The sequence below is a fragment of the Ambystoma mexicanum genome, chromosome 2q (genome assembly GCF_040938575.1).
Source record: "Ambystoma mexicanum isolate Mex_15411 chromosome 2q, UKY_AmexF1_1, whole genome shotgun sequence".
NCBI lineage: Eukaryota > Metazoa > Chordata > Amphibia > Caudata > Ambystomatidae > Ambystoma > Ambystoma mexicanum.
In genome coordinates, this window is record NC_090924.1 from 129,292,170 (window position 1) to 129,315,249 (window position 23,080).

General features: G+C 47.4%; 14 non-coding genes across 14 annotated transcripts; all 14 read left to right on the plus strand.

The window, feature by feature from the left end:
- Positions 1-2,566: 2,566 nt before the first annotated feature.
- TRNAP-CGG (transfer RNA proline (anticodon CGG)) lies at positions 2,567-2,638 on the plus strand. Its single transcript has one exon. It is a non-coding gene; the product is annotated as a tRNA-Pro (tRNA).
- Positions 2,639-3,052: 414 nt separating this feature from the next.
- On the plus strand, positions 3,053-3,125 carry TRNAV-UAC (transfer RNA valine (anticodon UAC)). The gene has a single exon. It is a non-coding gene; the product is annotated as a tRNA-Val (tRNA).
- Positions 3,126-5,847: 2,722 nt separating this feature from the next.
- On the plus strand, positions 5,848-5,919 carry TRNAP-CGG (transfer RNA proline (anticodon CGG)). The gene has a single exon. It is a non-coding gene; the product is annotated as a tRNA-Pro (tRNA).
- A 414-nt stretch (positions 5,920-6,333) lies between these two features.
- On the plus strand, positions 6,334-6,406 carry TRNAV-UAC (transfer RNA valine (anticodon UAC)). Its single transcript has one exon. It is a non-coding gene; the product is annotated as a tRNA-Val (tRNA).
- A 2,694-nt stretch (positions 6,407-9,100) lies between these two features.
- On the plus strand, positions 9,101-9,172 carry TRNAP-CGG (transfer RNA proline (anticodon CGG)). The gene has a single exon. It is a non-coding gene; the product is annotated as a tRNA-Pro (tRNA).
- Positions 9,173-9,586: 414 nt separating this feature from the next.
- TRNAV-UAC (transfer RNA valine (anticodon UAC)) lies at positions 9,587-9,659 on the plus strand. Its single transcript has one exon. It is a non-coding gene; the product is annotated as a tRNA-Val (tRNA).
- A 2,755-nt stretch (positions 9,660-12,414) lies between these two features.
- TRNAP-CGG (transfer RNA proline (anticodon CGG)) lies at positions 12,415-12,486 on the plus strand. Its single transcript has one exon. It is a non-coding gene; the product is annotated as a tRNA-Pro (tRNA).
- Positions 12,487-12,900: 414 nt separating this feature from the next.
- TRNAV-UAC (transfer RNA valine (anticodon UAC)) lies at positions 12,901-12,973 on the plus strand. The gene has a single exon. It is a non-coding gene; the product is annotated as a tRNA-Val (tRNA).
- A 2,715-nt stretch (positions 12,974-15,688) lies between these two features.
- On the plus strand, positions 15,689-15,760 carry TRNAP-CGG (transfer RNA proline (anticodon CGG)). The gene has a single exon. It is a non-coding gene; the product is annotated as a tRNA-Pro (tRNA).
- Positions 15,761-16,174: 414 nt separating this feature from the next.
- Positions 16,175-16,247, plus strand: TRNAV-UAC (transfer RNA valine (anticodon UAC)). The gene has a single exon. It is a non-coding gene; the product is annotated as a tRNA-Val (tRNA).
- A 2,738-nt stretch (positions 16,248-18,985) lies between these two features.
- On the plus strand, positions 18,986-19,057 carry TRNAP-CGG (transfer RNA proline (anticodon CGG)). The gene has a single exon. It is a non-coding gene; the product is annotated as a tRNA-Pro (tRNA).
- Positions 19,058-19,471: 414 nt separating this feature from the next.
- TRNAV-UAC (transfer RNA valine (anticodon UAC)) lies at positions 19,472-19,544 on the plus strand. The gene has a single exon. It is a non-coding gene; the product is annotated as a tRNA-Val (tRNA).
- A 2,680-nt stretch (positions 19,545-22,224) lies between these two features.
- On the plus strand, positions 22,225-22,296 carry TRNAP-CGG (transfer RNA proline (anticodon CGG)). The gene has a single exon. It is a non-coding gene; the product is annotated as a tRNA-Pro (tRNA).
- A 415-nt stretch (positions 22,297-22,711) lies between these two features.
- Positions 22,712-22,784, plus strand: TRNAV-UAC (transfer RNA valine (anticodon UAC)). Its single transcript has one exon. It is a non-coding gene; the product is annotated as a tRNA-Val (tRNA).
- The last annotated feature ends 296 nt before the right edge of the window (positions 22,785-23,080 follow it).

Below are 23,080 nucleotides of genomic sequence, written 5' to 3' on the forward strand. Positions count from 1 at the left end.
AGCTGAGGGAGCAGTTGTGCAATGCTATTTCTTACAGAAGGGTGGCGCTGCTTTTCCCTGAGCAATGTTCATGCACCCAGGCAGATGTGATATTGGATTTTTCTTTTTTTCAAGGGCAAAAGAAAATTCCTAGCCCTCAGAGCTTCTGCCAATGCAGATCCGGTGCAAAATGAAGGCTCTCACTCGCTCACTTTGTCCACTTTCAATTGATCAGCAGACCGCGTTGGTGTTGTGCTAGATTTCTTCTTCTGTGCATCAACAGCTCTTTTATACGTACCCTTCACGGGCGAATGGAAGGGAGGGTGTGCCACCAGCTTCATTGATCCTGATGTCAATGTGCCAACACCTTCAGGACGAGAAGAAGAGCTATGAAGACAGTCAGAGCGTGCCGACTGGGGCATTCATTTGGCTCATACACCGACAAGGCTTTCAGCGGCAGGAACAAACTTCAGGAATAGGCATTCTTGGCCTCGAAGCCTAAGGGGGGTGGAAACGCTGAGTACAATTCCGTCAGATGATCACAGGACCGTGGCTCGTTGGTCTAGGGGTATGATTCTCGCTTTGGGTGCGAGAGGTCCGGAGGAGCCCGATCAAGGTGGGTAACTTGAGCTCCTTTTTTTTTTTTCCAATGTTATTTTCATTGGACAGACTCTCTGGCTTTCTCGGTAAGCAGTAGTCGATGAACAATTCACTTCCTGAACCTCTTTGCCTGCCATGTCCTTGCGACAAGCACTTTGTGTTCTCTGTTAGCTCTCAGTAACATTCCTTGATTTGCTTGTGAGTTTTGGCCGTCCGATCTCAAAGTGGAAATATGTCCTTCCCTCTGTACGCTGCATAGACCCTCAACAGGCATACTTGTATATGTGCGCATGCTTGATAGGACGTATGTTTTAGGCTGGATTGTGTGAGCTTCAGGCGCAAGGCATTTGATTAGTCTTTAAGCAGGTCCACTTGCAAAGCCCTTTGCACCTGTTCTCCCAGTCCCTACAAAGGGATGCAAGCAGTTGTTTCTGTAGTGTAGTGGTTAGCACGTTCGAGACCGGGCAGAAACACTCTCTGCTGGCATTTTACACAAAATCGTTTTTTTCCCCTTTTGTCACACACAAATGTAAAGTATGAACTTATTTGCGTTCCCATGGAAATAGCATATGCTCTCAAGAGCTTGAGAAATACACTGGGAAGGCAAGCATCCTCACATGTATTGTGTATATGGGGCCAATAATAAAATGCACGCGCCTTCATTTTGTGTATGTAATGTTGCAGAGCACAGAGAGGATTTCTTTTCCCTACTGCTGGGTATTTGGGTCTCTGGGATCACAGTTGGGTCCGCTCCGTCCTCTGAAATGGTGGATATTAGTTACATAGGTTAGTGTACCAAAGAAATATCACATTTTCATATACAGCTTCTTCATTTCTGTGTTCTGAGGGATTACCAGTTGTAAGAAATGCACTTGCCGGTACAGTGATTCCCTGGCTTTCTCTGGCCCGAGAAAGCTTTTCCTCTGAACTGGGAACAGAAGTTGGACTGCTTCTGCTGAACTTCCTGAAAGCATAGCTGGCGGGAGGAGGGACTTTTTGAGTGCTGGGAAAATTTGAGCTGGAAATTTGCATAGGCTGGACAGAGATTGCTTGGAGCAGCCAAAATATAATAACGGCCATGGCGCTCAAGTAAAGCAGAAAGCTTTTAGTATACACCTTTTGCACTCTTGTCAACGAAGCTGGGCTCTGTGAATGCTCACCCTACGCAAGAAAAGAGAACAGACTTTGCTGGTGACCTAAATATATCTCGCCTGATCGAGCACGATCGAGCTCTGAGTGAGCAGCTTTGCAATGGTCATCTTTACCAAAGGGGAGATGCTGCTTTTGCCAGTGTCACACCCATGCTCTCAGGGCTGGAGGGAGGAGGGCTGCTTTTTGTTTTTACAGGCAAAAGGAAAGGCCCAGCCCTCAGAGCTTCTGCCAATGCATATCCCAGCAGGTGCAAAATAAAGTCTTTCCCCCACCTTGCCAGCTGCAGATTGATCAGAAGACTGCTAGTCTAGTGTGTTGGGCCACTCTCTCTCTTCTGTGTATCGTCCCCTCTTATTACATAAACAGCATAAGAGGAAGGAAGGAAGGAAGGAAGGAAGGAAGGAAGGAAGGAAGGAAGGAAGGAAGGAAGGAAGGAAGGAAGGAAGGAAGGAAGGAAGGAAGGAAGGAAGGAAGGAAGGAAGGAAGGAAGGAAGGAAGGAAGGAAGGAAGGAAGGAAGGAAGGAAGGAAGGAAGGAAGGAAGGAAGGAAGGAAGGAAGGAAGGAAGGAAGGAAGGAAGGAAGGAAGGAAGGAAGGAAGGAAGGAAGGAAGGAAGGAACAGTGTATCGCAAGCACCTTTCACCCTGATGTCAATGGTCCACCAACCTTCGGGATGAGGAGTAGACCTGTGAAGACGCTCAGCCTTTGCATCATTTAGGGACGAGGACGGGCTTTAGGAGCAAACGTTAGGAAGAGATACTCTTGTGCTACAATCCTCAAGAGGTACAACTGCCAAGTCAAATCCCTACATATTGTCTAGACTACTCTGCAAGTGTAGGCTCGTTGGTCTAGGGGTATGATTCTCGCTTCGGGTGCGAGAGGTCCCGGGTTCAAATCCCGGACGAGCCCATTGATTGGTGCCTGGCCCGATACTTTTTTACACATGTGTTTTTCAATTCTATAGACTCTGGACTGATGGATGGACAATGGTCGATGAACATTGGGCTTCCTAAGCCTCTTTGCGGACCGCCTCATTGCGCCATGCATTAAGGAGTCCCAAGTAGCTCTCAGTCACCTTTCTGGATTTGTTTGTTAATTCATGGCTGTCCCATACCAATGCCTAAAGAGGCCCTTACATCTTCAGACTGCACGGCCTCTCAGCTGGCACACTTGTCTGAGTGTTCATGCTTGTAACGCCGTGTGTGTGATGAGCTGCATTTGTAAAGCTTTGGGCGTGAGGCATTTGATAAGTGTTCAAACAGAGACAATTGCACTGTTACTTGACCCTATTCTCTCAACCGCCAGAGGGCATAGCATGCAGCAGTTTCTGTAGTGTAGTGGTTATCACGTTCGCCTTACACGCGAAAGGTCCCTGGTTCGAGACCGGGCAGAAACAGCAGAGGGTGGCATTTTACACTTTTCATGTTCCACCATCTCGAAGCTCAAGCCATGAACTTATTTGCAGTTGCAACGGAAGAAGCAGTTCCTCTGACACGCTTTGAAATAAATTCTGAGTAGACGAGCGCACTCACATTTGCTCCGAATATGTGATGAATTAAAATTGCATGCCTGCATATGTGCGTGCTTATGTATAGTTGGATGGAAAGCTGAGGGAGCAGTTGTGCAATGCTATTTCTTACAGAAGGGTGGCGCTGCTTTTCCCTGAGCAATGTTCATGCACCCAGGCAGATGTGATATTGGATTTTTCTTTTTTTCAAGGGCAAAAGAAAATTCCTAGCCCTCAGAGCTTCTGCCAATGCAGATCCGGTGCAAAATGAAGGCTCTCACTCGCTCACTTTGTCCACTTTCAATTGATCAGCAGACCGCGTTGGTGTTATGCTAGATTTCTTCTTCTGTGCATCAACAGCTCTTTTATACGTACCCTTCACGGGCGAATGGAAGGGAGGGTGTGCCACCAGCTTCATTGATCCTGATGTCAATGTGCCAACACCTTCAGGACGAGAAGAAGAGCTATGAAGACAGTCAGAGCGTGCCGACTGGGGCATTCATTTGGCTCATACACCGACAAGGCTTTCAGCGGCAGGAACAAACTTCAGGAATAGGCATTCTTGGCCTCGAAGCCTAAGGGGGGTGGAAACGCTGAGTACAATTCCGTCAGATGATCACAGGACCGTGGCTCGTTGGTCTAGGGGTATGATTCTCGCTTTGGGTGCGAGAGGTCCGGAGGAGCCCGATCAAGGTGGGTAACTTGAGCTCCTTTTTTTTTTTCCAATGTTATTTTCATTGGACAGACTCTCTGGCTTTCTCGGTAAGCAGTAGTCGATGAACAATTCACTTCCTGAACCTCTTTGCCTGCCATGTCCTTGCGACAAGCACTTTGTGTTCTCTGTTAGCTCTCAGTAACATTCCTTGATTTGCTTGTGAGTTTTGGCCGTCCGATCTCAAAGTGGAAATATGTCCTTCCCTCTGTACGCTGCATAGACCCTCAACAGGCATACTTGTATATGTGCGCATGCTTGATAGGACGTATGTTTTAGGCTGGATTGTGTGAGCTTCAGGCGCAAGGCATTTGATTAGTCTTTAAGCAGGTCCACTTGCAAAGCCCTTTGCACCTGTTCTCCCAGTCCCTACAAAGGGATGCAAGCAGTTGTTTCTGTAGTGTAGTGGTTAGCACGTTCGAGACCGGGCAGAAACACTCTCTGCTGGCATTTTACACAAAATCGTTTTTTTCCCCTTTTGTCACACACAAATGTAAAGTATGAACTTATTTGCGTTCCCATGGAAATAGCATATGCTCTCAAGAGCTTGAGAAATACACTGGGAAGGCAAGCATCCTCACATGTATTGTGTATATGGGGCCAATAATAAAATGCACGCGCCTTCATTTTGTGTATGTAATGTTGCAGAGCACAGAGAGGATTTCTTTTCCCTACTGCTGGGTATTTGGGTCTCTGGGATCACAGTTGGGTCCGCTCCGTCCTCTGAAATGGTGCATATTAGTTACATAGGTTAGTGTACCAAAGAAATATCACATTTTCATATACAGCTTCTTCATTTCTGTGTTCTGAGGGATTACCAGTTGTAAGAAATGCACTTGCCGGTACAGTGATTCCCTGGCTTTCTCTGGCCCGAGAAAGCTTTTCCTCTGAACTGGGAACAGAAGTTGGACTGCTTCTGCTGAACTTCCTGAAAGCATAGCTGGCGGGAGGAGGGACTTTTTGAGTGCTGGGAAAATTTGAGCTGGAAATTTGCATAGGCTGGACAGAGATTGCTTGGAGCAGCCAAAATATAATAACGGCCATGGCGCTCAAGTAAAGCAGAAAGCTTTTAGTATACACCTTTTGCACTCTTGTCAACGAAGCTGGGCTCTGTGAATGCTCACCCTACGCAAGAAAAGAGAACAGACTTTGCTGGTGACCTAAATATATCTCGCCTGATCGAGCACGATCGAGCTCTGAGTGAGCAGCTTTGCAATGGTCATCTTTACCAAAGGGGAGATGCTGCTTTTGCCAGTGTCACACCCATGCTCTCAGGGCTGGAGGGAGGAGGGCTGCTTTTTGTTTTTACAGGCAAAAGGAAAGGCCCAGCCCTCAGAGCTTCTGCCAATGCATATCCCAGCAGGTGCAAAATAAAGTCTTTCCCCCACCTTGCCAGCTGCAGATTGATCAGAAGACTGCTAGTCTAGTGTGTTGGGCCACTCTCTCTCTTCTGTGTATCGTCCCCTCTTATTACATAAACAGCATAAGAGGAAGGAAGGAAGGAAGGAAGGAAGGAAGGAAGGAAGGAAGGAAGGAAGGAAGGAAGGAAGGAAGGAAGGAAGGAAGGAAGGAAGGAAGGAAGGAAGGAAGGAAGGAAGGAAGGAAGGAAGGAAGGAAGGAAGGAAGGAAGGAAGGAAGGAAGGAAGGAAGGAAGGAAGGAAGGAAGGAAGGAAGGAAGGAACAGTGTATCGCAAGCACCTTTCACCCTGATGTCAATGGTCCACCAACCTTCGGGATGAGGAGTAGACCTGTGAAGACGCTCAGCCTTTGCATCATTTAGGGACGAGGACGGGCTTTAGGAGCAAACGTTAGGAAGAGATACTCTTGTGCTACAATCCTCAAGAGGTACAACTGCCAAGTCAAATCCCTACATATTGTCTAGACTACTCTGCAAGTGTAGGCTCGTTGGTCTAGGGGTATGATTCTCGCTTCGGGTGCGAGAGGTCCCGGGTTCAAATCCCGGACGAGCCCATTGATTGGTGCCTGGCCCGATACTTTTTTACACATGTGTTTTTCAATTCTATAGACTCTGGACTGATGGATGGACAATGGTCGATGAACATTGGGCTTCCTAAGCCTCTTTGCGGACCGCCTCATTGCGCCATGCATTAAGGAGTCCCAAGTAGCTCTCAGTCACCTTTCTGGATTTGTTTGTTAATTCATGGCTGTCCCATACCAATGCCTAAAGAGGCCCTTACATCTTCAGACTGCACGGCCTCTCAGCTGGCACACTTGTCTGAGTGTTCATGCTTGTAACGCCGTGTGTGTGATGAGCTGCATTTGTAAAGCTTTGGGCGTGAGGCATTTGATAAGTGTTCAAACAGAGACAATTGCACTGTTACTTGACCCTATTCTCTCAACCGCCAGAGGGCATAGCATGCAGCAGTTTCTGTAGTGTAGTGGTTATCACGTTCGCCTTACACGCGAAAGGTCCCTGGTTCGAGACCGGGCAGAAACAGCAGAGGGTGGCATTTTACACTTTTCATGTTCCACCATCTCGAAGCTCAAGCCATGAACTTATTTGCAGTTGCAACGGAAGAAGCAGTTCCTCTGACACGCTTTGAAATAAATTCTGAGTAGACGAGCGCACTCACATTTGCTCCGAATATGTGATGAATTAAAATTGCATGCCTGCATGTGTGCGTGCTTATGTATAGTTGGATGGAAAGCTGAGGGAGCAGTTGTGCAATGCTATTTCTTACAGAAGGGTGGCGCTGCTTTTCCCTGAGCAATGTTCATGCACCCAGGCAGATGTGATATTGGATTTTTCTTTTTTTCAAGGGCAAAAGAAAATTCCTAGCCCTCAGAGCTTCTGCCAATGCAGATCCGGTGCAAAATGAAGGCTCTCACTCGCTCACTTTGTCCACTTTCAATTGATCAGCAGACCGCGTTGGTGTTGTGCTAGATTTCTTCTTCTGTGCATCAACAGCTCTTTTATACGTACCCTTCACGGGCGAATGGAAGGGAGGGTGTGCCACCAGCTTCATTGATCCTGATGTCAATGTGCCAACACCTTCAGGACGAGAAGAAGAGCTATGAAGACAGTCAGAGCGTGCCGACTGGGGCATTCATTTGGCTCATACACCGACAAGGCTTTCAGCGGCAGGAACAAACTTCAGGAATAGGCATTCTTGGCCTCGAAGCCTAAGGGGGGTGGAAACGCTGAGTACAATTCCGTCAGATGATCACAGGACCGTGGCTCGTTGGTCTAGGGGTATGATTCTCGCTTTGGGTGCGAGAGGTCCGGAGGAGCCCGATCAAGGTGGGTAACTTGAGCTCCTTTTTTTTTTTCCAATGTTATTTTCATTGGACAGACTCTCTGGCTTTCTCGGTAAGCAGTAGTCGATGAACAATTCACTTCCTGAACCTCTTTGCCTGCCATGTCCTTGCGACAAGCACTTTGTGTTCTCTGTTAGCTCTCAGTAACATTCCTTGATTTGCTTGTGAGTTTTGGCCGTCCGATCTCAAAGTGGAAATATGTCCTTCCCTCTGTACGCTGCATAGACCCTCAACAGGCATACTTGTATATGTGCGCATGCTTGATAGGACGTATGTTTTAGGCTGGATTGTGTGAGCTTCAGGCGCAAGGCATTTGATTAGTCTTTAAGCAGGTCCACTTGCAAAGCCCTTTGCACCTGTTCTCCCAGTCCCTACAAAGGGATGCAAGCAGTTGTTTCTGTAGTGTAGTGGTTAGCACGTTCGAGACCGGGCAGAAACACTCTCTGCTGGCATTTTACACAAAATCGTTTTTTTCCCCTTTTGTCACACACAAATGTAAAGTATGAACTTATTTGCGTTCCCATGGAAATAGCATATGCTCTCAAGAGCTTGAGAAATACACTGGGAAGGCAAGCATCCTCACATGTATTGTGTATATGGGGCCAATAATAAAATGCACGCGCCTTCATTTTGTGTATGTAATGTTGCAGAGCACAGAGAGGATTTCTTTTCCCTACTGCTGGGTATTTGGGTCTCTGGGATCACAGTTGGGTCCGCTCCGTCCTCTGAAATGGTGCATATTAGTTACATAGGTTAGTGTACCAAAGAAATATCACATTTTCATATACAGCTTCTTCATTTCTGTGTTCTGAGGGATTACCAGTTGTAAGAAATGCACTTGCCGGTACAGTGATTCCCTGGCTTTCTCTGGCCCGAGAAAGCTTTTCCTCTGAACTGGGAACAGAAGTTGGACTGCTTCTGCTGAACTTCCTGAAAGCATAGCTGGCGGGAGGAGGGACTTTTTGAGTGCTGGGAAAATTTGAGCTGGAAATTTGCATAGGCTGGACAGAGATTGCTTGGAGCAGCCAAAATATAATAACGGCCATGGCGCTCAAGTAAAGCAGAAAGCTTTTAGTATACACCTTTTGCACTCTTGTCAACGAAGCTGGGCTCTGTGAATGCTCACCCTACGCAAGAAAAGAGAACAGACTTTGCTGGTGACATAAATATATCTCGCCTGATCGAGCACGATCGAGCTCTGAGTGAGCAGCTGTGCAATGGTCATCTTTACCAAAGGGGAGATGCTGCTTTTGCCAGTGTCACGCCCATGCTCTCAGGGCTGGAGGGAGGAGGGCTGCTTTTTGTTTTTACAGGCAAAAGGAAAGGCCCAGCCCTCAGAGCTTCTGCCAATGCATATCCCAGCAGGTGCAAAATAAAGTCTCTCCCCCACCTTGCCAGCTGCAGATTGATCAGAAGACTGCTAGTCTAGTGTGTTGGGCCACTCTCTCTCTTCTGTGTATCGTCCCCTCTTATTACATAAACAGCATAAGAGGAAGGAAGGAAGGAAGGAAGGAAGGAAGGAAGGAAGGAAGGAAGGAAGGAAGGAAGGAAGGAAGGAAGGAAGGAAGGAAGGAAGGAAGGAAGGAAGGAAGGAAGGAAGGAAGGAAGGAAGGAAGGAAGGAAGGAAGGAAGGAAGGAAGGAAGGAAGGAAGGAACAGTGTATCGCAAGCACCTTTCACCCTGATGTCAATGGTCCACCAACCTTCGGGATGAGGAGTAGACCTGTGAAGACGCTCAGCCTTTGCATCATTTAGGGACGAGGACGGGCTTTAGGAGCAAACGTTAGGAAGAGATACTCTTGTGCTACAATCCTCAAGAGGTACAACTGCCAAGTCAAATCCCTACATATTGTCTAGATTACTCTGCAAGTGTAGGCTCGTTGGTCTAGGGGTATGATTCTCGCTTCGGGTGCGAGAGGTCCCGGGTTCAAATCCCGGACGAGCCCATTGATTGGTGCCTGGCCCGATACTTTTTTACACATGTGTTTTTCAATTCTATAGACTGTGGACTGATGGATGGACAATGGTCGATGAACATTGGGCTTCCTAAGCCTCTTTGCGGACCGCCTCATTGCGCCATGCATTAAGGAGTCCCAAGTAGCTCTCAGTCACCTTTCTGGATTTGTTTGTTAATTCATGGCTGTCCCATACCAATGCCTAAAGAGGCCCTTACATCTTCAGACTGCACGGCCTCTCAGCTGGCACACTTGTCTGAGTGTTCATGCTTGTAACGCCGTGTGTGTGATGAGCTGCATTTGTAAAGCTTTGGGCGTGAGGCATTTGATAAGTGTTCAAACAGAGACAATTGCACTGTTACTTGACCCTATTCTCTCAACCGCCAGAGGGCATAGCATGCAGCAGTTTCTGTAGTGTAGTGGTTATCACGTTCGCCTTACACGCGAAAGGTCCCTGGTTCGAGACCGGGCAGAAACAGCAGAGGGTGGCATTTTACACTTTTCATGTTCCACCATCTCGAAGCTCAAGCCATGAACTTATTTGCAGTTGCAACGGAAGAAGCAGTTCCTCTGACACGCTTTGAAATAAATTCTGAGTAGACGAGCGCACTCACATTTGCTCCGAATATGTGATGAATTAAAATTGCATGCCTGCATATGTGCGTGCTTATGTATAGTTGGATGGAAAGCTGAGGGAGCAGTTGTGCATTGCTATTTCTTACAGAAGGGTGGCGCTGCTTTTCCCTGAGCAATGTTCATGCACCCAGGCAGATGTGATATTGGATTTTTCTTTTTTTCAAGGGCAAAAGAAAATTCCTAGCCCTCAGAGCTTCTGCCAATGCAGATCCGGTGCAAAATGAAGGCTCTCACTCGCTCACTTTGTCCACTTTCAATTGATCAGCAGACCGCGTTGGTGTTGTGCTAGATTTCTTCTTCTGTGCATCAACAGCTCTTTTATACGTACCCTTCACGGGCGAATGGAAGGGAGGGTGTGCCACCAGCTTCATTGATCCTGATGTCAATGTGCCAACACCTTCAGGACGAGAAGAAGAGCTATGAAGACAGTCAGAGCGTGCCGACTGGGGCATTCATTTGGCTCATACACCGACAAGGCTTTCAGCGGCAGGAACAAACTTCAGGAATAGGCATTCTTGGCCTCGAAGCCTAAGGGGGGTGGAAACGCTGAGTACAATTCCGTCAGATGATCACAGGACCGTGGCTCGTTGGTCTAGGGGTATGATTCTCGCTTTGGGTGCGAGAGGTCCGGAGGAGCCCGATCAAGGTGGGTAACTTGAGCTCCTTTTTTTTTTTTCCAATGTTATTTTCATTGGACAGACTCTCTGGCTTTCTCGGTAAGCAGTAGTCGATGAACAATTCACTTCCTGAACCTCTTTGCCTGCCATGTCCTTGCGACAAGCACTTTGTGTTCTCTGTTAGCTCTCAGTAACATTCCTTGATTTGCTTGTGAGTTTTGGCCGTCCGATCTCAAAGTGGAAATATGTCCTTCCCTCTGTACGCTGCATAGACCCTCAACAGGCATACTTGTATATGTGCGCATGCTTGATAGGACGTATGTTTTAGGCTGGATTGTGTGAGCTTCAGGCGCAAGGCATTTGATTAGTCTTTAAGCAGGTCCACTTGCAAAGCCCTTTGCACCTGTTCTCCCAGTCCCTACAAAGGGATGCAAGCAGTTGTTTCTGTAGTGTAGTGGTTAGCACGTTCGAGACCGGGCAGAAACACTCTCTGCTGGCATTTTACACAAAATCGTTTTTTTCCCCTTTTGTCACACACAAATGTAAAGTATGAACTTATTTGCGTTCCCATGGAAATAGCATATGCTCTCAAGAGCTTGAGAAATACACTGGGAAGGCAAGCATCCTCACATGTATTGTGTATATGGGGCCAATAATAAAATGCACGCGCCTTCATTTTGTGTATGTAATGTTGCAGAGCACAGAGAGGATTTCTTTTCCCTACTGCTGGGTATTTGGGTCTCTGGGATCACAGTTGGGTCCGCTCCGTCCTCTGAAATGGTGGATATTAGTTACATAGGTTAGTGTACCAAAGAAATATCACATTTTCATATACAGCTTCTTCATTTCTGTGTTCTGAGGGATTACCAGTTGTAAGAAATGCACTTGCCGGTACAGTGATTCCCTGGCTTTCTCTGGCCCGAGAAAGCTTTTCCTCTGAACTGGGAACAGAAGTTGGACTGCTTCTGCTGAACTTCCTGAAAGCATAGCTGGCGGGAGGAGGGACTTTTTGAGTGCTGGGAAAATTTGAGCTGGAAATTTGCATAGGCTGGACAGAGATTGCTTGGAGCAGCCAAAATATAATAACGGCCATGGCGCTCAAGTAAAGCAGAAAGCTTTTAGTATACACCTTTTGCACTCTTGTCAACGAAGCTGGGCTCTGTGAATGCTCACCCTACGCAAGAAAAGAGAACAGACTTTGCTGGTGACCTAAATATATCTCGCCTGATCGAGCACGATCGAGCTCTGAGTGAGCAGCTTTGCAATGGTCATCTTTACCAAAGGGGAGATGCTGCTTTTGCCAGTGTCACACCCATGCTCTCAGGGCTGGAGGGAGGAGGGCTGCTTTTTGTTTTTACAGGCAAAAGGAAAGGCCCAGCCCTCAGAGCTTCTGCCAATGCATATCCCAGCAGGTGCAAAATAAAGTCTTTCCCCCACCTTGCCAGCTGCAGATTGATCAGAAGACTGCTAGTCTAGTGTGTTGGGCCACTCTCTCTCTTCTGTGTATCGTCCCCTCTTATTACATAAACAGCATAAGAGGAAGGAAGGAAGGAAGGAAGGAAGGAAGGAAGGAAGGAAGGAAGGAAGGAAGGAAGGAAGGAAGGAAGGAAGGAAGGAAGGAAGGAAGGAAGGAAGGAAGGAAGGAAGGAAGGAAGGAAGGAAGGAAGGAAGGAAGGAAGGAAGGAAGGAAGGAAGGAAGGAAGGAAGGAAGGAAGGAAGGAAGGAAGGAAGGAAGGAAGGAAGGAAGGAAGGAAGGAAGGAACAGTGTATCGCAAGCACCTTTCACCCTGATGTCAATGGTCCACCAACCTTCGGGATGAGGAGTAGACCTGTGAAGACGCTCAGCCTTTGCATCATTTAGGGACGAGGACGGGCTTTAGGAGCAAACGTTAGGAAGAGATACTCTTGTGCTACAATCCTCAAGAGGTACAACTGCCAAGTCAAATCCCTACATATTGTCTAGACTACTCTGCAAGTGTAGGCTCGTTGGTCTAGGGGTATGATTCTCGCTTCGGGTGCGAGAGGTCCCGGGTTCAAATCCCGGACGAGCCCATTGATTGGTGCCTGGCCCGATACTTTTTTACACATGTGTTTTTCAATTCTATAGACTCTGGACTGATGGATGGACAATGGTCGATGAACATTGGGCTTCCTAAGCCTCTTTGCGGACCGCCTCATTGCGCCATGCATTAAGGAGTCCCAAGTAGCTCTCAGTCACCTTTCTGGATTTGTTTGTTAATTCATGGCTGTCCCATACCAATGCCTAAAGAGGCCCTTACATCTTCAGACTGCACGGCCTCTCAGCTGGCACACTTGTCTGAGTGTTCATGCTTGTAACGCCGTGTGTGTGATGAGCTGCATTTGTAAAGCTTTGGGCGTGAGGCATTTGATAAGTGTTCAAACAGAGACAATTGCACTGTTACTTGACCCTATTCTCTCAACCGCCAGAGGGCATAGCATGCAGCAGTTTCTGTAGTGTAGTGGTTATCACGTTCGCCTTACACGCGAAAGGTCCCTGGTTCGAGACCGGGCAGAAACAGCAGAGGGTGGCATTTTACACTTTTCATGTTCCACCATCTCGAAGCTCAAGCCATGAACTTATTTGCAGTTGCAACGGAAGAAGCAGTTCCTCTGACACGCTTTGAAATAAATTCTGAGTAGACGAGCGCACTCACATTTGCTCCGAATATGTGATGAATTAAAATTGCATGCCTGCATATGTGCGTGCTTATGTATAGTTGGATGGAAAGCTGAGGGAGCAGTTGTGCAATGCTATTTCTTACAGAAGGGTGGCGCTGCTTTTCCCTGAGCAATGTTCATGCACCCAGGCAGATGTGATATTGGATTTTTCTTTTTTTCAAGGGCAAAAGAAAATTCCTAGCCCTCAGAGCTTCTGCCAATGCAGATCCGGTGCAAAATGAAGGCTCTCACTCGCTCACTTTGTCCACTTTCAATTGATCAGCAGACCGCGTTGGTGTTGTGCTAGATTTCTTCTTCTGTGCATCAACAGCTCTTTTATACGTACCCTTCACGGGCGAATGGAAGGGAGGGTGTGCCACCAGCTTCATTGATCCTGATGTCAATGTGCCAACACCTTCAGGACGAGAAGAAGAGCTATGAAGACAGTCAGAGCGTGCCGACTGGGGCATTCATTTGGCTCATACACCGACAAGGCTTTCAGCGGCAGGAACAAACTTCAGGAATAGGCATTCTTGGCCTCGAAGCCTAAGGGGGGTGGAAACGCTGAGTACAATTCCGTCAGATGATCACAGGACCGTGGCTCGTTGGTCTAGGGGTATGATTCTCGCTTTGGGTGCGAGAGGTCCGGAGGAGCCCGATCAAGGTGGGTAACTTGAGCTCCTTTTTTTTTTTTCCAATGTTATTTTCATTGGACAGACTCTCTGGCTTTCTCGGTAAGCAGTAGTCGATGAACAATTCACTTCCTGAACCTCTTTGCCTGCCATGTCCTTGCGACAAGCACTTTGTGTTCTCTGTTAGCTCTCAGTAACATTCCTTGATTTGCTTGTGAGTTTTGGCCGTCCGATCTCAAAGTGGAAATATGTCCTTCCCTCTGTACGCTGCATAGACCCTCAACAGGCATACTTGTATATGTGCGCATGCTTGATAGGACGTATGTTTTAGGCTGGATTGTGTGAGCTTCAGGCGCAAGGCATTTGATTAGTCTTTAAGCAGGTCCACTTGCAAAGCCCTTTGCACCTGTTCTCCCAGTCCCTACAAAGGGATGCAAGCAGTTGTTTCTGTAGTGTAGTGGTTAGCACGTTCGAGACCGGGCAGAAACACTCTCTGCTGGCATTTTACACAAAATCGTTTTTTTCCCCTTTTGTCACACACAAATGTAAAGTATGAACTTATTTGCGTTCCCATGGAAATAGCATATGCTCTCAAGAGCTTGAGAAATACACTGGGAAGGCAAGCATCCTCACATGTATTGTGTATATGGGGCCAATAATAAAATGCACGCGCCTTCATTTTGTGTATGTAATGTTGCAGAGCACAGAGAGGATTTCTTTTCCCTACTGCTGGGTATTTGGGTCTCTGGGATCACAGTTGGGTCCGCTCCGTCCTCTGAAATGGTGGATATTAGTTACATAGGTTAGTGTACCAAAGAAATATCACATTTTCATATACAGCTTCTTCATTTCTGTGTTCTGAGGGATTACCAGTTGTAAGAAATGCACTTGCCGGTACAGTGATTCCCTGGCTTTCTCTGGCCCGAGAAAGCTTTTCCTCTGAACTGGGAACAGAAGTTGGACTGCTTCTGCTGAACTTCCTGAAAGCATAGCTGGCGGGAGGAGGGACTTTTTGAGTGCTGGGAAAATTTGAGCTGGAAATTTGCATAGGCTGGACAGAGATTGCTTGGAGCAGCCAAAATATAATAACGGCCATGGCGCTCAAGTAAAGCAGAAAGCTTTTAGTATACACCTTTTGCACTCTTGTCAACGAAGCTGGGCTCTGTGAATGCTCACCCTACGCAAGAAAAGAGAACAGACTTTGCTGGTGACCTAAATATATCTCGCCTGATCGAGCACGATCGAGCTCTGAGTGAGCAGCTTTGCAATGGTCATCTTTACCAAAGGGGAGATGCTGCTTTTGCCAGTGTCACACCCATGCTCTCAGGGCTGGAGGGAGGAGGGCTGCTTTTTGTTTTTACAGGCAAAAGGAAAGGCCCAGCCCTCAGAGCTTCTGCCAATGCATATCCCAGCAGGTGCAAAATAAAGTCTTTCCCCCACCTTGCCAGCTGCAGATTGATCAGAAGACTGCTAGTCTAGTGTGTTGGGCCACTCTCTCTCTTCTGTGTATCGTCCCCTCTTATTACATAAACAGCATAAGAGGAAGGAAGGAAGGAAGGAAGGAAGGAAGGAAGGAAGGAAGGAAGGAAGGAAGGAAGGAAGGAAGGAAGGAAGGAAGGAAGGAAGGAAGGAAGGAAGGAAGGAAGGAAGGAAGGAAGGAAGGAAGGAAGGAAGGAAGGAAGGAAGGAAGGAAGGAAGGAAGGAAGGAAGGAAGGAAGGAAGGAACAGTGTATCGCAAGCACCTTTCACCCTGATGTCAATGGTCCACCAACCTTCGGGATGAGGAGTAGACCTGTGAAGACGCTCAGCCTTTGCATCATTTAGGGACGAGGACGGGCTTTAGGAGCAAACGTTAGGAAGAGATACTCTTGTGCTACAATCCTCAAGAGGTACAACTGCCAAGTCAAATCCCTACATATTGTCTAGACTACTCTGCAAGTGTAGGCTCGTTGGTCTAGGGGTATGATTCTCGCTTCGGGTGCGAGAGGTCCCGGGTTCAAATCCCGGACGAGCCCATTGATTGGTGCCTGGCCCGATACTTTTTTACACATGTGTTTTTCAATTCTATAGACTCTGGACTGATGGATGGACAATGGTCGATGAACATTGGGCTTCCTAAGCCTCTTTGCGGACCGCCTCATTGCGCCATGCATTAAGGAGTCCCAAGTAGCTCTCAGTCACCTTTCTGGATTTGTTTGTTAATTCATGGCTGTCCCATACCAATGCCTAAAGAGGCCCTTACATCTTCAGACTGCACGGCCTCTCAGCTGGCACACTTGTCTGAGTGTTCATGCTTGTAACGCCGTGTGTGTGATGAGCTGCATTTGTAAAGCTTTGGGCGTGAGGCATTTGATAAGTGTTCAAACAGAGACAATTGCACTGTTACTTGACCCTATTCTCTCAACCGCCAGAGGGCATAGCATGCAGCAGTTTCTGTAGTGTAGTGGTTATCACGTTCGCCTTACACGCGAAAGGTCCCTGGTTCGAGACCGGGCAGAAACAGCAGAGGGTGGCATTTTACACTTTTCATGTTCCACCATCTCGAAGCTCAAGCCATGAACTTATTTGCAGTTGCAACGGAAGAAGCAGTTCCTCTGACACGCTTTGAAATAAATTCTGAGTAGACGAGCGCACTCACATTTGCTCCGAATATGTGATGAATTAAAATTGCATGCCTGCATATGTGCGTGCTTATGTATAGTTGGATGGAAAGCTGAGGGAGCAGTTGTGCAATGCTATTTCTTACAGAAGGGTGGCGCTGCTTTTCCCTGAGCAATGTTCATGCACCCAGGCAGATGTGATATTGGATTTTTCTTTTTTTCAAGGGCAAAAGAAAATTCCTAGCCCTCAGAGCTTCTGCCAATGCAGATCCGGTGCAAAATGAAGGCTCTCACTCGCTCACTTTGTCCACTTTCAATTGATCAGCAGACCGCGTTGGTGTTATGCTAGATTTCTTCTTCTGTGCATCAACAGCTCTTTTATACGTACCCTTCACGGGCGAATGGAAGGGAGGGTGTGCCACCAGCTTCATTGATCCTGATGTCAATGTGCCAACACCTTCAGGACGAGAAGAAGAGCTATGAAGACAGTCAGAGCGTGCCGACTGGGGCATTCATTTGGCTCATACACCGACAAGGCTTTCAGCGGCAGGAACAAACTTCAGGAATAGGCATTCTTGGCCTCGAAGCCTAAGGGGGGTGGAAACGCTGAGTACAATTCCGTCAGATGATCACAGGACCGTGGCTCGTTGGTCTAGGGGTATGATTCTCGCTTTGGGTGCGAGAGGTCCGGAGGAGCCCGATCAAGGTGGGTAACTTGAGCTCCTTTTTTTTTTTCCAATGTTATTTTCATTGGACAGACTCTCTGGCTTTCTCGGTAAGCAGTAGTCGATGAACAATTCACTTCCTGAACCTCTTTGCCTGCCATGTCCTTGCGACAAGCACTTTGTGTTCTCTGTTAGCTCTCAGTAACATTCCTTGATTTGCTTGTGAGTTTTGGCCGTCCGATCTCAAAGTGGAAATATGTCCTTCCCTCTGTACGCTGCATAGACCCTCAACAGGCATACTTGTATATGTGCGCATGCTTGATAGGACGTATGTTTTAGGCTGGATTGTGTGAGCTTCAGGCGCAAGGCATTTGATTAGTCTTTAAGCAGGTCCACTTGCAAAGCCCTTTGCACCTGTTCTCCCAGTCCCTACAAAGGGATGCAAGCAGTTGTTTCTGTAGTGTAGTGGTTAGCACGTTCGAGACCGGGCAGAAACACTCTCTGCTGGCATTTTACACAAAATCGTTTTTTTCCCCTTTTGTCACACACAAATGTAAAGTATGAACTTATTTGCGTTCCCATGGAAATAGCATATGCTCTCAAGAGCTTGAGAAATACACTGGGAAGGCAAGCATCCTCACATGTATTGTGTATATGGGGCCAATAATAAAATGCACGCGCCTTCATTTTGTGTATGTAATGTTGCAGAGCACAGAGAGGATTTCTTTTCCCTACTGCTGGGTATTTGGGTCTCTGGGATCACAGTTGGGTCCGCTCCGTCCTCTGAAATGGTGGATATTAGTTACATAGGTTAGTGTACCAAAGAAATATCACATTTTCATATACAGCTTCTTCATTTCTGTGTTCTGAGGGATTACCAGTTGTAAGAAATGCACTTGCCGGTACAGTGATTCCCTGGCTTTCTCTGGCCCGAGAAAGCTTTTCCTCTGAACTGGGAACAGAAGTTGGACTGCTTCTGCTGAACTTCCTGAAAGCATAGCTGGCGGGAGGAGGGACTTTTTGAGTGCTGGGAAAATTTGAGCTGGAAATTTGCATAGGCTGGACAGAGATTGCTTGGAGCAGCCAAAATATAATAACGGCCATGGCGCTCAAGTAAAGCAGAAAGCTTTTAGTATACACCTTTTGCACTCTTGTCAACGAAGCTGGGCTCTGTGAATGCTCACCCTACGCAAGAAAAGAGAACAGACTTTGCTGGTGACCTAAATATATCTCGCCTGATCGAGCACGATCGAGCTCTGAGTGAGCAGCTTTGCAATGGTCATCTTTACCAAAGGGGAGATGCTGCTTTTGCCAGTGTCACACCCATGCTCTCAGGGCTGGAGGGAGGAGGGCTGCTTTTTGTTTTTACAGGCAAAAGGAAAGGCCCAGCCCTCAGAGCTTCTGCCAATGCATATCCCAGCAGGTGCAAAATAAAGTCTTTCCCCCACCTTGCCAGCTGCAGATTGATCAGAAGACTGCTAGTCTAGTGTGTTGGGCCACTCTCTCTCTTCTGTGTATCGTCCCCTCTTATTACATAAACAGCATAAGAGGAAGGAAGGAAGGAAGGAAGGAAGGAAGGAAGGAAGGAAGGAAGGAAGGAAGGAAGGAAGGAAGGAAGGAAGGAAGGAAGGAAGGAAGGAAGGAAGGAAGGAAGGAAGGAAGGAAGGAAGGAAGGAAGGAAGGAAGGAAGGAAGGAAGGAAGGAAGGAAGGAAGGAAGGAAGGAAGGAAGGAAGGAAGGAAGGAAGGAAGGAAGGAACAGTGTATCGCAAGCACCTTTCACCCTGATGTCAATGGTCCACCAACCTTCGGGATGAGGAGTAGACCTGTGAAGACGCTCAGCCTTTGCATCATTTAGGGACGAGGACGGGCTTTAGGAGCAAACGTTAGGAAGAGATACTCTTGTGCTACAATCCTCAAGAGGTACAACTGCCAAGTCAAATCCCTACATATTGTCTAGACTACTCTGCAAGTGTAGGCTCGTTGGTCTAGGGGTATGATTCTCGCTTCGGGTGCGAGAGGTCCCGGGTTCAAATCCCGGACGAGCCCATTGATTGGTGCCTGGCCCGATACTTTTTTACACATGTGTTTTTCAATTCTATAGACTCTGGACTGATGGATGGACAATGGTCGATGAACATTGGGCTTCCTAAGCCTCTTTGCGGACCGCCTCATTGCGCCATGCATTAAGGAGTCCCAAGTAGCTCTCAGTCACCTTTCTGGATTTGTTTGTTAATTCATGGCTGTCCCATACCAATGCCTAAAGAGGCCCTTACATCTTCAGACTGCACGGCCTCTCAGCTGGCACACTTGTCTGAGTGTTCATGCTTGTAACGCCGTGTGTGTGATGAGCTGCATTTGTAAAGCTTTGGGCGTGAGGCATTTGATAAGTGTTCAAACAGAGACAATTGCACTGTTACTTGACCCTATTCTCTCAACCGCCAGAGGGCATAGCATGCAGCAGTTTCTGTAGTGTAGTGGTTATCACGTTCGCCTTACACGCGAAAGGTCCCTGGTTCGAGACCGGGCAGAAACAGCAGAGGGTGGCATTTTACACTTTTCATGTTCCACCATCTCGAAGCTCAAGCCATGAACTTATTTGCAGTTGCAACGGAAGAAGCAGTTCCTCTGACACGCTTTGAAATAAATTCTGAGTAGACGAGCGCACTCACATTTGCTCCGAATATGTGATGAATTAAAATTGCATGCCTGCATATGTGCGTGCTTATGTATAGTTGGATGGAAAGCTGAGGGAGCAGTTGTGCAATGCTATTTCTTACAGAAGGGTGGCGCTGCTTTTCCCTGAGCAATGTTCATGCACCCAGGCAGATGTGATATTGGATTTTTCTTTTTTTCAAGGGCAAAAGAAAATTCCTAGCCCTCAGAGCTTCTGCCAATGCAGATCCGGTGCAAAATGAAGGCTCTCACTCGCTCACTTTGTCCACTTTCAATTGATCAGCAGACCGCGTTGGTGTTATGCTAGATTTCTTCTTCTGTGCATCAACAGCTCTTTTATACGTACCCTTCACGGGCGAATGGAAGGGAGGGTGTGCCACCAGCTTCATTGATCCTGATGTCAATGTGCCAACACCTTCAGGACGAGAAGAAGAGCTATGAAGACAGTCAGAGCGTGCCGACTGGGGCATTCATTTGGCTCATACACCGACAAGGCTTTCAGCGGCAGGAACAAACTTCAGGAATAGGCATTCTTGGCCTCGAAGCCTAAGGGGGGTGGAAACGCTGAGTACAATTCCGTCAGATGATCACAGGACCGTGGCTCGTTGGTCTAGGGGTATGATTCTCGCTTTGGGTGCGAGAGGTCCGGAGGAGCCCGATCAAGGTGGGTAACTTGAGCTCCTTTTTTTTTTTCCAATGTTATTTTCATTGGACAGACTCTCTGGCTTTCTCGGTAAGCAGTAGTCGATGAACAATTCACTTCCTGAACCTCTTTGCCTGCCATGTCCTTGCGACAAGCACTTTGTGTTCTCTGTTAGCTCTCAGTAACATTCCTTGATTTGCTTGTGAGTTTTGGCCGTCCGATCTCAAAGTGGAAATATGTCCTTCCCTCTGTACGCTGCATAGACCCTCAACAGGCATACTTGTATATGTGCGCATGCTTGATAGGACGTATGTTTTAGGCTGGATTGTGTGAGCTTCAGGCGCAAGGCATTTGATTAGTCTTTAAGCAGGTCCACTTGCAAAGCCCTTTGCACCTGTTCTCCCAGTCCCTACAAAGGGATGCAAGCAGTTGTTTCTGTAGTGTAGTGGTTAGCACGTTCGAGACCGGGCAGAAACACTCTCTGCTGGCATTTTACACAAAATCGTTTTTTTCCCCTTTTGTCACACACAAATGTAAAGTATGAACTTATTTGCGTTCCCATGGAAATAGCATATGCTCTCAAGAGCTTGAGAAATACACTGGGAAGGCAAGCATCCTCACATGTATTGTGTATATGGGGCCAATAATAAAATGCACGCGCCTTCATTTTGTGTATGTAATGTTGCAGAGCACAGAGAGGATTTCTTTTCCCTACTGCTGGGTATTTGGGTCTCTGGGATCACAGTTGGGTCCGCTCCGTCCTCTGAAATGGTGCATATTAGTTACATAGGTTAGTGTACCAAAGAAATATCACATTTTCATATACAGCTTCTTCATTTCTGTGTTCTGAGGGATTACCAGTTGTAAGAAATGCACTTGCCGGTACAGTGATTCCCTGGCTTTCTCTGGCCCGAGAAAGCTTTTCCTCTGAACTGGGAACAGAAGTTGGACTGCTTCTGCTGAACTTCCTGAAAGCATAGCTGGCGGGAGGAGGGACTTTTTGAGTGCTGGGAAAATTTGAGCTGGAAATTTGCATAGGCTGGACAGAGATTGCTTGGAGCAGCCAAAATATAATAACGGCCATGGCGCTCAAGTAAAGCAGAAAGCTTTTAGTATACACCTTTTGCACTCTTGTCAACGAAGCTGGGCTCTGTGAATGCTCACCCTACGCAAGAAAAGAGAACAGACTTTGCTGGTGACCTAAATATATATCTCGCCTGATCGAGCACGATCGAGCTCTGAGTGAGCAGCTGTGCAATGGTCATCTTTACCAAAGGGGAGATGCTGCTTTTGCCAGTGTCACGCCCATGCTCTCAGGGCTGGAGGGAGGAGGGCTGCTTTTTGTTTTTACAGGCAAAAGGAAAGGCCCAGCCCTCAGAGCTTCTGCCAATGCATATCCCAGCAGGTGCAAAATAAAGTCTCTCCCCCACCTTGCCAGCTGCAGATTGATCAGAAGACTGCTAGTCTAGTGTGTTGGGCCACTCTCTCTCTTCTGTGTATCGTCCCCTCTTATTACATAAACAGCATAAGAGGAAGGAAGGAAGGAAGGAAGGAAGGAAGGAAGGAAGGAAGGAAGGAAGGAAGGAAGGAAGGAAGGAAGGAAGGAAGGAAGGAAGGAAGGAAGGAAGGAAGGAAGGAAGGAAGGAAGGAAGGAAGGAAGGAAGGAAGGAAGGAAGGAACAGTGTATCGCAAGCACCTTTCACCCTGATGTCAATGGTCCACCAACCTTCGGGATGAGGAGTAGACCTGTGAAGACGCTCAGCCTTTGCATCATTTAGGGACAAGGACGGGCTTTAGGAGCAAACGTTAGGAAGAGATACTCTTGTGCTACAATCCTCAAGAGGTACAACTGCCAAGTCAAATCCCTACATATTGTCTAGACTACTCTGCAAGTGTAGGCTCGTTGGTCTAGGGGTATGATTCTCGCTTCGGGTGCGAGAGGTCCCGGGTTCAAATCCCGGACGAGCCCATTGATTGGTGCCTGGCCCGATACTTTTTTTACACATGTGTTTTTCAATTCTATAGACTGTGGACTGATGGATGGACAATGGTCGATGAACATTGGGCTTCCTAAGCCTCTTTGCGGACCGCCTCATTGCGCCATGCATTAAGGAGTCCCAAGTAGCTCTCAGTCACCTTTCTGGATTTGTTTGTTAATTCATGGCTGTCCCATACCAATGCCTAAAGAGGCCCTTACATCTTCAGACTGCACGGCCTCTCAGCTGGCACACTTGTCTGAGTGTTCATGCTTGTAACGCCGTGTGTGTGATGAGCTGCATTTGTAAAGCTTTGGGCGTGAGGCATTTGATAAGTGTTCAAACAGAGACAATTGCACTGTTACTTGACCCTATTCTCTCAACCGCCAGAGGGCATAGCATGCAGCAGTTTCTGTAGTGTAGTGGTTATCACGTTCGCCTTACACGCGAAAGGTCCCTGGTTCGAGACCGGGCAGAAACAGCAGAGGGTGGCATTTTACACTTTTCATGTTCCACCATCTCGAAGCGCAAGCCATGAACTTATTTGCAGTTGCAACGGAAGAAGCAGTTCCTCTGACACGCTTTGAAATAAATTCTGAGTAGACGAGCGCACTCACATTTGCTCCGAATATGTGATGAATTAAAATTGCATGCCTGCATATGTGCGTGCTTATGTATAGTTGGATGGAAAGCTGAGGGAGCAGTTGTGCAATGCTATTTCTTACAGAAGGGTGGCGCTGCTTTTCCCTGAGCAATGTTCATGCACCCAGGCAGATG